The sequence below is a fragment of the Varroa destructor genome, unplaced genomic scaffold, assembly GCF_002443255.2.
Source record: "Varroa destructor unplaced genomic scaffold, Vdes_3.0 BEIS01000002.1, whole genome shotgun sequence".
Lineage (NCBI taxonomy): Eukaryota > Metazoa > Arthropoda > Arachnida > Mesostigmata > Varroidae > Varroa > Varroa destructor.
Genome location: NW_019211455.1, coordinates 4,868,633 through 4,880,379, shown reverse-complemented (window position 1 = coordinate 4,880,379; position 11,747 = coordinate 4,868,633). Strand labels below are relative to the sequence as shown.

Here is an 11,747-nt window from a genome sequence, read left to right as displayed (position 1 = left end):
GCTCATAGTATCGCTAGGTGAAGGGTCATAAAAGCCTGCTAGTGGCGGCGATGGAGGTGACGCGGCGCATGGCACAATGTAGACAATGGCGTACTGATTTGCAGAGAAGGCAGCCTAGCTTGAATACGCATAGAACCGCTAGAAGAAAATCGTGAGCATCCTCAAATTAGAACTCTGTGCATTTTTGCCTTGGGTATTAGCTATCGCTAGTAACTGCATGTGTGACAATGAATACTCTCTATGAAAGTAAGTTACATTATGGAGTTGATCTGATTTTGTTTTTAAATTATAAAAATGTAGTTTCTGCGACAGGAGGAAAGAACGCCTACTTTTATATCTAACGGAACCGAAGTTAAAGTTTAGGAAAAGTTGAAATAATTGTATTCAGTTTGCAGACGCATTTCAGAGAGCAGCGATTTAGCCAGCCAAACCTGTACAAAACGGTGGCAAACGACAGTTCAGAGGGCAACATCAATCGCGAATCACTGCCACGACCGAAATTCTATCAGTTTCGTAATTTTACATGTCTACAGTGTTCAAAGAAAGTTACCTAACACATATTTTTTAACTCGCTCCTACCTGAACCTGAACTCTATTAGGTTCAACTATACTATTAGGTCATAGCGTTACTACGGATTGTTACTTAGCGATGATTTTCCGATTCTTATATGTTGATGATCTTTGTTCCATTATGCTATGACACTAATACTGACTGCTACAGCCCGTTCTGGTTATGGTACGTTGCCTGTATCTTCATTAGTTGTCATATGGTGTATCTCGTCAGGGCTTGAACCAGCGAGTCTTGGTTCCTAATTCAATTATTCCGTAATTCTTTTTTTCAATTAGCCCTAATTAATAGACTATTAAAGCTAATCATTCGGTAAATTTAAGTACTTCCTGTAGAATTAAACTTTCAAGTTTAAATGCTTCATAGAGTCTTAACCCTTGTAACAGAACTTTTTGCGTCAGCTTGGTTACAGCAAGATCTTTTTTTTACCTTTTAGATCTATTTTTAGCTCATAAATATATATATATTTTTTTGAAATATTTCATCAGTATAATTTTTCGTCAACCCAAGTTAAATTATAAGAAAAATCCCAAAAAAACTCTATTTAAGCTGGTCGGTATACATATATATATACACATGTTCGTGTATGATTACATATCATATATGTAATTGTTTAAAATGGTCTCGGATAATTATATATATATATATTTATTGCGACATACTATGCAATTTAAGGTAAGTGGCTTGACTATTGGCGGCATACCGTCCATGTTTCTGCCTTTGCAGAAACAAGATGGATCAACTTAACAAACGCTTATCTAGAAGTGCAAATCGTAGATCGGTCGAAAACAAAGAAGTACAATATGGTAGATATAGTTTCCTTTCAATTGACCAGTCTATTTATTTTTTGATACTCCCATCCTACACCCGCAAACGCATATTCCCATCATACAATGCTTATATTATTTGTCATATTTGAGCCTCTGCCTCTAATGTTCTTACACGCCGCTAAAATGTTTGTTAGCACGTGTTGTCAGCAGGTTTTCTACCATGAAACATGTGTTTCGCAGCGTGTACGTACATGTAGAGGCGTTATGCACGCTTGCATGCTGGCTCTGCTAGTATACTTTAGCAAATTGTTCTACAAAGCACCGATCTCGGAACAGGTTAGGGGAAAATAACAAATCGTTTCATTGAGGAAGAGAAACGAATTGAAGATCACAGCCTCATTCTCACCTCATTTTACCGCCATTTTAGTAAATACACAACTGAGCAGCAAGCATTCTCTGAGGAGAACGTGAAATGATCATTGGAAACAAAAGAATGAACTCAACACCGCCAATAATAATAACGATGATAATACCGTCCATTCATTATAAATTTCATGAGATCGTGACATCACGCATGTGTTCACGGTACGTTACCTAAATCGGAAAACGTTTTGGCAAGGCGTACGCCGTAATGGCTTGGTTCACTACTGCCGAACGAAAGCCAATTTATAAAATAACAAACTTGTGCCCTAGCGAACAACAGGTTATCGTTTTTGGAAGTTAAGTAAAGATCGATTACTATCGAGTACGCGGTGAAAGAGCCTCCTCCGTAATTCTTAAATCATTCCAAGTTGACGTAGTGCGTCACGAATCTGTATACGCTTGGAGGCAGGCTCCAGGACAGCACAACGCAGAAAAATGGCTACGGGCGGTGTTGGCTCCGAACTGAATCGTTGTCGTCCAAGGGCGGATCTATAATGGTCCTTCTACCTTGATTAGGGCTTCAGCAGGAAAAAAAAGTATATCATTGACCATACAATGCCACGAATTTCTCTTAAAATTTCTTAACGTATCTTATTTACTATATAATTAGATTCACAAATAATTGATCATGATATTACGTTACATAATAGATGTGAAATAAATCAATTCTCCTAAATCAAGACCTAGATCATTTATGTAGGCCCGCCGTTTGATTCACTCACTCATAATACTAACCAAATCACCTACATACAATAAATTGCGACACACATCTGTTGAAATAAAAAACAGTATATAAAGTGTATATAATAGTGTTAGCCGATTTCAGTTGATGAATAGTCCGACCGTCTGGTCGATCGCAAACAGTTCTAGTATAGCATGGTACTATAATGCGTTAGATTTCTATACGTTGACGTAACAACTTCTGCTCTGGTACTTAACGAAGTAACGAGAACATCTGATCTTCTACGGAAAATCAGTGGTAAAAAATTAATTGTAAAAAACAAAAAGAAATAACTAGTTAGGACGGCGATAGCCAATTCGAGCAGATGGGAAATAATAAAGATAATCACAGTTTTGTGTTGCAACGCAAAATGATGGCTTGTCTATGTGTCGGTTTGCCTGCCTAGGACAATAGTTATTATTTGGAAATTCTTTTTACTTAGCACCTGATGGGGCCTTCGTTGACAAGATTTGATGCACTGTAAACTTAGCGTCCTTGACAATTCCATGATCCGATGGTTATCCTATGTTTCATACGACTATTGCAAACCGAGAGATGCCTGTAGTAAACCTTGTGGGGCTACATGGAACCGATGACAGGTTTCAACATATAGGCATGTTAGCTTAGTTTCATATTGCTATGTAGTTCAGACGGAATCTTGACGGAATATTGTGTGTTTCGAAAGAATTAAAAAACTGGTTCGGCCCACCCTTTCAACGTCCACTTTTGCTAAAGATACCAATACCTATTTTTGAAGAGTGTACAGCTCTAGATCATGAGAGGTGTGGGCAAAAATAGAAACATTAGGATCATAAAAGTTCTCTATTATTTGTATTAGCCCTGTAGGACCTATTGTGCACGCGGTTCCGATAAAAGTCAGCATCATTATAGTACTGCAACAATATTTTGAATCGAAGAAATGAAAAGAGGTAATAAATCTATGTAAATGTTGCCTGTTATTATCTCTAACAAATGAACTCCTGCACTGTTCTCGGTACCAGTTCCAGTTTCGAGCAGTGATCGAGTGCTTGCATCCACATGTGAGATAAGAAGTAAGTTAACTTTGTGCACGAAAATAAATTATAATTTCGCTTGTATATATTTAACTGCTTTTTGGGAATCGGGCTTAGCGTAAGCGTTTGTTAATTATTACATATCGAAATACTTCCTAGAATTAGCTTTCAATCTGTTTCTACTACTTACATTTTGCCCCTGTCCGAGCAGCGGGGCACATGCATGATGCATGAGTCACAGGATATGACTCAAAAAATGAACATTGTACAAACTCTGATTTTTCAGTTTTAGTATATTTCTAACACCTTAATGTGCAGCATTATAGCTACACTTACTACCCGTAGTGTTCCACATGCATATACCTGTCCACCGGCAATATTCTTCTTTGGATCTTCATTTTGAACTGTTGCAATCTAACTACAGGCGGGCCTGCAACAGGCTTATATGCAAAACGTCCGAGTGCAGTACAGGCTAAACAAGCGGGATTGCGGTCTCACTAGATCGGAGTCGACACTCAGCCGAATAGCTAATCCTGTTTCCAACGCGTGGGTAGAGCAAATCGGTCATCGGCCTTTGTCTTTAGATTTACGTGTTTTTTCTGTCCCTGATACGTAAGAAGATCAGATCGACGTTTAATGACGCCTCACCCACGTTCATAGCTAGAGTCAGCCAGGCCAACTAGTCAACGACGTGGGTAGATTAAGTTAACTTTCCGTCGACAATAAGTATATGTATCGAAAGCAGATTCCATTGTTGGACAGACTTCACCACCGGAAACTAATATATTACGCCACATAGAAAATAGATAGGTATAGCAGAAGCTGGTTAAATGAAAAGGCCATAGGAAGTTCGCAAAGGATACTTGCCAACATAGCTAAGTAATCTAGAATAGATTAGAAGAACCTGAACTGCTAGGCTGCAAAAAACCTCCCCTGAAGAATGAGCGTATCGATTTCTGCAATGTATTGCAAAGATTTCCGTTTCTGTTCAAACTCTTCTGTTATACTATAGTTCATATTGAAGGCTACAAAACAACACCTCTAATTTGATCGTTTTCAAATGAGACGAATATAAATAAATGGGATGTGAAAATATTAACTTATAAACAAAGAAAAAAAAACATTACTGTTTTTGATACTGCTATTATTGAAAAGTCTGTGGAAATGCTTGTTGAACTGTAAATGAAGTGTTTACTTAACTATTTTATACCATTTTTCATTTTAATACATATATTCATAAGATAATTGCAATGTTTTTTATAATAACCATTTAGATGGGCGAAAAGTTTTTGAAAGACGTTGTCGAGAAATATAATAATTATTATTATTATCGGATTTCATTAAACTTCATTCGATCGCACAATACATCAGGCACGACTCTATAGTAGCGAAGGTCTTTGTAAATTTACAAACAAATAAAGATGAGATATCATCTGCACGGTTTGCGTGCTGAACACATAAAAGTTGCGCATACATAAAATGGATATACAAAAGATTTCTTTTGCTTTCAGATATGACAGTATATACGAAAACGTCTTCCGCAGTTTAAGATTAACATGATGAGGTCCTTGCAAGATGAGCGCAAAAAAAGCAATTGGACTGGTCACCATTAAACAACGCTAAAATATGAGCAAACGGTGTATAACGTATTGACGAGTCCACTAATACTGACTACTGAAACGCAACGTACGTACCGACGTCTTGCCGATGGTCCGCATATTGTTATACTAAGCAACGTAACTCCCTTGTCGACTGCTTTAATATTTTTAAAGCGCATCTTCGTTGCTTCATTGTGTGCGTCGAACACGTTTCTGCGCATAAGTTTTTTTCTGAAATATCAGCCTGCACCTGGGAGGCGGCCTTACTGTTGGCCTTCTGCCTTACATGCGGAGTTCCCTAGGTTCATCTCAGTTAGACTTAGAGGACCATTTAAGGATCAACAATGAAGCGCTAAAAAGCACCTAATAAAACGCCCGTTTCAACGATGCTACTCATTGCGGTAGTCGGAAATAATAAGAGCCCTGCAGGCGGACTTCGCCAGAAGGAGCAATACGTATTCGGAAGACGCTGGAAAAATAGTTTGTTTAGGATTTCAGTAGGCGCATGTTGTATCCTGTTCTTATGTCAGCCAACGAGCGCGGCACGAATCAGCCGGTAAGGCCACCGCATTTGAGCCTAATTACAGATGGATTTATCGAAATTTCCAAAATACAACCTGACTTAAGTAAGTGAAGTAAATGCAAGGTCCACGCTTGTTTTTAGCTCGGTATGAGAACAATTTAGGTTTTTTTTTTTTTATTAACAAACAATTTATTACTGGCGATTTTTGCCAAGTCTCTCAACTTGCAGCACAATTTATTGACGGTTTTATTCGACGACTCACTTTCATATGGTGGGTTACTTTGATGAAGTAAGATTGGCCGTACTAAATAACTTCATTAATAAACTGCACTTCAGCTTGGTTTCGTCAATTGGCTACAAAAAGTCTTCCTTATACAAAGACTTAAGCTATAGATAAAACGAATACTTTAATGAACGCCATTCAGAAGAAAGTATCCTTCGCCGAGCAGTTTTCGGTATAGCTCTAGGGGAAGAATCTCGTGCCGAAGAAGAGCCGTCGATTAGCAGAGGTTGAATGTGATCTTTAAATGACCATATACGTAAATCATAAAGCTCATATAATTATTCCATTATTCTGATGTGTGTTTAGACTTTTTTTGACTAAAAATTATCGACTAATCGCCGAAATCCGGGAAGTACTTCACTGAAGAAGGTATACTTGTTATAGGAATAAAGCGTATATAACTAACTGTGAAATATACGTTTTAGTGCTAAAACTTGAAAGTAAATTGGATAAACGTCAGAATAGATAATTTTACTGTTCAATTGCTCCTCCTAGGCTTTAGTTGTCAGTAGTGAATGGCAAGTAGTATCGTGAAAAGGATCGGATCTTCATTGCACCGGCCACTTGCTCTCATCAAAAAGTACCTTTTTTGAATAGAAGAACACGGAAACGCCAATGAAACTGACGAATAATGAAACAGTTTTAAACTAAGGAATCTTCAAATGCTTCGCATTTGTGGAAGATCGTTGGAAAAAGCTCTTGATACGGCCATAGGAAGATAGGTTGGGTCATTTGTTTCCACTACCTATATTTATTCTGACTAACCTATGGCATATATATATATATATATATACATAGTTAAATCGACACTTCAAAATCCTAGGGCCAAGCCTCATTTACATTTAAATCGAAGTTGCTGAAAGTGCTAGAGCATATTATAAATCTCATGATATACATAAAATACACAAAGGATTAGAAAACGTAAAACAGTTACTCATATCGAGCCATATGGGACAGCCGAGTACATAGACAACGGCAACTGCGCACCTACCTATAAAAACTGAGTTTTTTTTTGTCAATTTTTGCTTGTTGGTATGTCTCGCTATATTGGAAAGCTGTCGTCAACCCGTATCGTAAAATATCGCTCTAGCCCCGAGCCTTTTCTGAACGCCAATTTCAAGACCTTAATGGCTTGACTCTCCAACAACCTAATACCATATTAATTAGCAATTTCTAGTCTGCAGGTCGATACAAAGCAAAGTAAATTAACTTCGTAATAGCAGCAACAGCAAACAACAACTAGCCACTTACTAACGATTTTCATCTTGGGTTAAGTACACGGGCTGGACATATTTTTTATTTTCTTTTTCCATAAATTTACTGTAGATGACTGGGCCCTTATCGAAAATGTGTATGTGACTGGTTAAAATTGCGATTCGCACGCGCTAAGGGGACAAAGGTTTGTAGATTTGTTCGTAGGTATGACGTCAAAAACTTATTAATCTCAGGATATATGTTATCTCGTGTGCAGAAAAATCGAATTTAGCGGAATACGGTAAGATCATGCGTGACGGTGATCTTGCTAGTCTCACAAACAAAGTTTTTCATCTTGGAGGTAAGTAAATTCTGGACCTACATCATCAATGTGTCATGCCTTTCTTTCAAGTAGAACACTGGCTTCAGGGGCTTGTTAAAGACATGGTCCAGTATTACTCTCTTTTCATAAGACTGCCAGTCAAGTCAATAATTTCAAGGTAGTTTTTAAAATGCACTATTTCACGTATTCAGCGTGCACTCCACGTATCGTATGAAGGTGACAGGTAACCGGGCACTTCAGTTGAAAAAGCTCAATCTGCCTGCCCACCATATCGGCGACTCTCTGCTCAACTAACCTCGATACTCAGGGGTGCCAGGATGGAGGCTTACGTTGGGGATAACCCACATTCATAATCGTCCACATCGATATATCTGTCGCACAACCGGCCCCATAAAAGTGCGGACGAATATAACTAACCGCGTACACACACACACAAACGATATCGCTCATGGACGCTAGCTAGTTAATTAGGAGACGGAAAAACTCCATGGATAAAATGCCATAGTCAAGCCGAAGCCATGACGATTCGAGCAACCTAAAGCAATTTAGACGAGCAATGGTAAGGATGAACGGATCGTTGGACGCGCAAGCAAGCTTTGTATCAACCTGGCCAGGTTCGACCCACACCGGTCAACCAACAACGAACTCATTTAATCCGGTAAATTGCCTATCCGACATGTAGGCGCCATTCTAACCCAATCCAGCTGAGTGTCCAGCAAAAAGGCTGCGAAAGACACCGCAAGTCAGAATAGTCTTGGCTGATCGGTAACACTGACAAGTAGGCGATCTGACGGGCAGTCAGTTAGCCTTTCCACTCCCCCCCCCCCCCCTTCACCCTCTACCCACTGAGTACATGTTCGTACCTAAGACGAGATTTTCCAATGGCGGAGGGAAGCAGATGAATTAGCAATAGAAAATAATGCTACGTTTGGTATGTCAACGCTCACCCACAGGTTAGATTTTTCGAAGGTATTCTGTCATTATTCAATTAGATAAAAATAGAACTGTTGGGACACATAATAGATTATTTAAGCTTCAGTGTTTACAATGGTCCTAATGTACGGTACATATTGGTTTACGCCACTTACAGTATCGTAACTACAAGATTTTTCAAAATCAAATTTACATACAGTTCTTAATGGAAACTCTTGCAGTTGCAAATTTGTATGTATAAAAAGCACACAAAAATAATTTTCGTTATTTTAAATTTTTTGCTATGTTTAATCTAATCCTTGGATTCAACTGGCCCACAGTGCAAACATATACGACTCAACAACAGGCTGACGTTGTAAACGTTAGTAAGTCTTAAAGTTTAAATTGGTAAGTTTGCTGTCAATCGGCAAAGAGAAGTATTTTTGCTACTAATTTAAACATGTGAAATATATGTGTTTATTGCAAGTGGTTTTAGGCAAGAGAATCCGTGATGTGGGCTATAGGAAGCAAGCTAACCCTATTTTAGCCGAAATGCCAACGCTACTCGATTCTGATCGAAGTTAAATTAAGAACTCCACCGAAATCCTTTTTTAAATATGGTAGTTTGAGTTATATTATGAGCGCCGTCAAATGATTACACTAGGAAATTTCGACACTATCCGGCTCGAGCGGGTGTAAAAACGCCTTTACGAGCCTTCACTGCAAGCTGCATGATCTCGCACGACTCCCTTCGGGATGTTTCGGCATTGCGTTAATTTTTCGTATACAGCACATCGCTAGAAGCTGATAAAGTTCGGGCACATTACTCATCAGAACAAAGTAGGTTCTCTGGTCACAGGTCATGCCTCATATAGTTGTGTGCGGAGCTTTAGCGGCCTCAGGTGTTTAAGGCCTATACCCTGAAACGAAGCGCCGATTTGCATAGCCGATATAGTGAACTTATCAATATGACCGATCAGCGTCCCTCAGCAGGTAATTATAAACCACTCTCAAGCTACAACGCTTAAATCCCATGATTTTGAAAAGGAAAGCAAGTATCCTTAACTACTAAAACAGGTGTAGCTTATTATCATATATGGCCTATGGAAGAACTCATTATACAGGTAATCAGAATCTAAAAAGGTAATGTGTATATATATTCTGACAGTGTCCTCTCATTAATTGCTAACCATGGAAAAAGCAGGGCTTCATATCGTTGATATAATCAATAATTACGTTTTGCTGTTTGTTAGTAACTACGCAAGAGCATTGAAGTAAGTTCGGCCCAACTGACGCCAGGTCACCACAGCGGTTTCATTTATGTCACAGAGATTTTCGTTATTATGGAATTACAGCTTCGAAGTAAGCTGGCCTTCGCAGGTTCTATACGACGTAATCACAACAATCCGCGGACTAAGGTTGATGTTTCGTGACACTATGACACGGTTTATGTAACGCAGCTGGCGTATTAGAGAATACATTGTCTAGCATCTCAATTGACGCGATTGAAATTCGGTTGTAGAAGCGACAAGACGTTGATACTGCTTTTACGTATGAGACCTATTCGTCTATAGCCATTACTAATGATATCTGCCAATGAACCCCCGAAGGTCTTGGCGTGCCTAAAGAGCTCTATTTTCCGTCAATTTGCCAACAATGGGTTAAATACTACATTTCGTTTTGATAGATCAAAATGCCCTAAGACGTTTTTTGAAAAATTGCAAAAAAGACATAAGTTTAATCATGTCCAACCCTTTCAATAGCCAATTTCGTGACGTCGACGCTTATGCTTTTGATGCAAGATACGAACTTTATTGCTCTACGACTACATATTGACGGCACGATTTTCTCGCGTCTTCACGGCCGGTTCAGTATAACAGCTTAGTGCTGCCTTGTGAAAAGGAAAATACCTATCATATTCTGCATATAGTGCTTAGGACCTATTCCCTTGTTCAGGTACGTTTTATGTGCACATGAGCTTTTGGTTATTATTTTTTTTTACAATGTGCTCAGTATATAATTTAGTGTTCACGCTGATATGGTAGGGCAGACCAGAATACGGACTTGTACAGCTTCTATAGAATTTACTCAATTCGATGTTATAAAAAATGCGGGGCAATGATATTTTTGTAAGGGGAGATCTACGGACGTGCGTATAAGCAGCTAAGTAACAATCATTTATACAACTAACAGCATTTTACAGATTCTGCTAAATCAAAGACGCTAATTCCAGCATTCAGTAGATAAAAGAGATCAGTAATAGGTCATCGGCAATCGCACCCGGTTTTCAACTCAGACGTGTGGACGCGGGTCACAGCTTTTAGATATGTTTTGTTACCTTGTCGCCCGTATGGTCTAACCCATATACGAATAGCGTTCCCTTCTATGTTTTATTCTATTTGGGCTAGCGTGTCATGCTGAATACGTGTCGGCGTCATGTCGTTTGTTTACGATCAAGTCTAGTGCGGTTAAAACTTGAGGAGTTCATTGAAGTGAGCTCCTAACTGCTCGCGTTGGCAAATTAAAAGGATCTGGCAGTCTGGCATTATGCACGTAAAAGCGGACGCGTGAGCTAAGCAAAGCACCTTTTTGGATACGCTACATATTGTTTCCTGCCCTAGGACAATATAGTCTCAAAATGTTGGCTCTACTTCATAGCTTCACTAACCGTGCTTATGCCGTGAGGGTATTTGCATAAAAACAAACCCCACGGATGCCCCATTAATGTGGGAAGATTAAGTAGAAATAGGCGAACATCGATATGCAGTGCAAGTATCACTTTTAAGAAATAATGTTTTTTTCCAGTAGCCACATCTGGCATAAAAGCGTTGAAACAAATTCCGATATTTGATTTAGCTCATAACATATATTACGATAGTGTCCTGTTGGGTTTTTTTTATGCAGATTCGTATTTATGTGTTTGTGTGAAAAAAAAAAAGTTTTGTAATATCCAGTTATATATCTACATTAGCCGGGACGGATGCATCCTTCGAAAAGCGCCAGTTATCTCTAAAATCAAGCTGATAGATCCATGTTTGCCACTTGTTTTTACTATTTTTATTACAATTTTAATATACATAAGCCACTTATTCCATCATATGCCCTTCGTCTTGTCTTTCATAGCAACGCAACTATGAACTTTCATTTAGTTGATATCAGTGTGGTGAAATGGTAAGCTTATATTATCAGACAATAGCGCTATTATTAGAAGCAGGACTCAACTCTGTTCGTTAAACAGTCATTACACATAGGCAGTACAACGACAATTGGGACAGTTCGATGGATCAGCAGGTTTTTTGCAGCTCGATTTTGAATACCATTTACCTTCTTCCCTGTTCTTCATCTTGACAGGTCATGGTAGTACGTGGAAGGGAACCAGCTTTACTCTTTGCCTGTTCC

General features: G+C 38.8%; 1 long non-coding RNA gene across 1 annotated transcript; it reads left to right on the top strand.

Annotated features, from left to right (window-relative positions):
- Window positions 1-72: 72 nt before the first annotated feature.
- On the top strand, window positions 73-5,000 carry LOC111245763 (uncharacterized). Its single transcript, XR_002671460.2, has 3 exons — window positions 73-246; window positions 3,484-3,534; window positions 3,920-5,000. It is a non-coding gene; the product is annotated as an uncharacterized LOC111245763 (long non-coding RNA).
- Window positions 5,001-11,747: the final 6,747 nt, after the last annotated feature.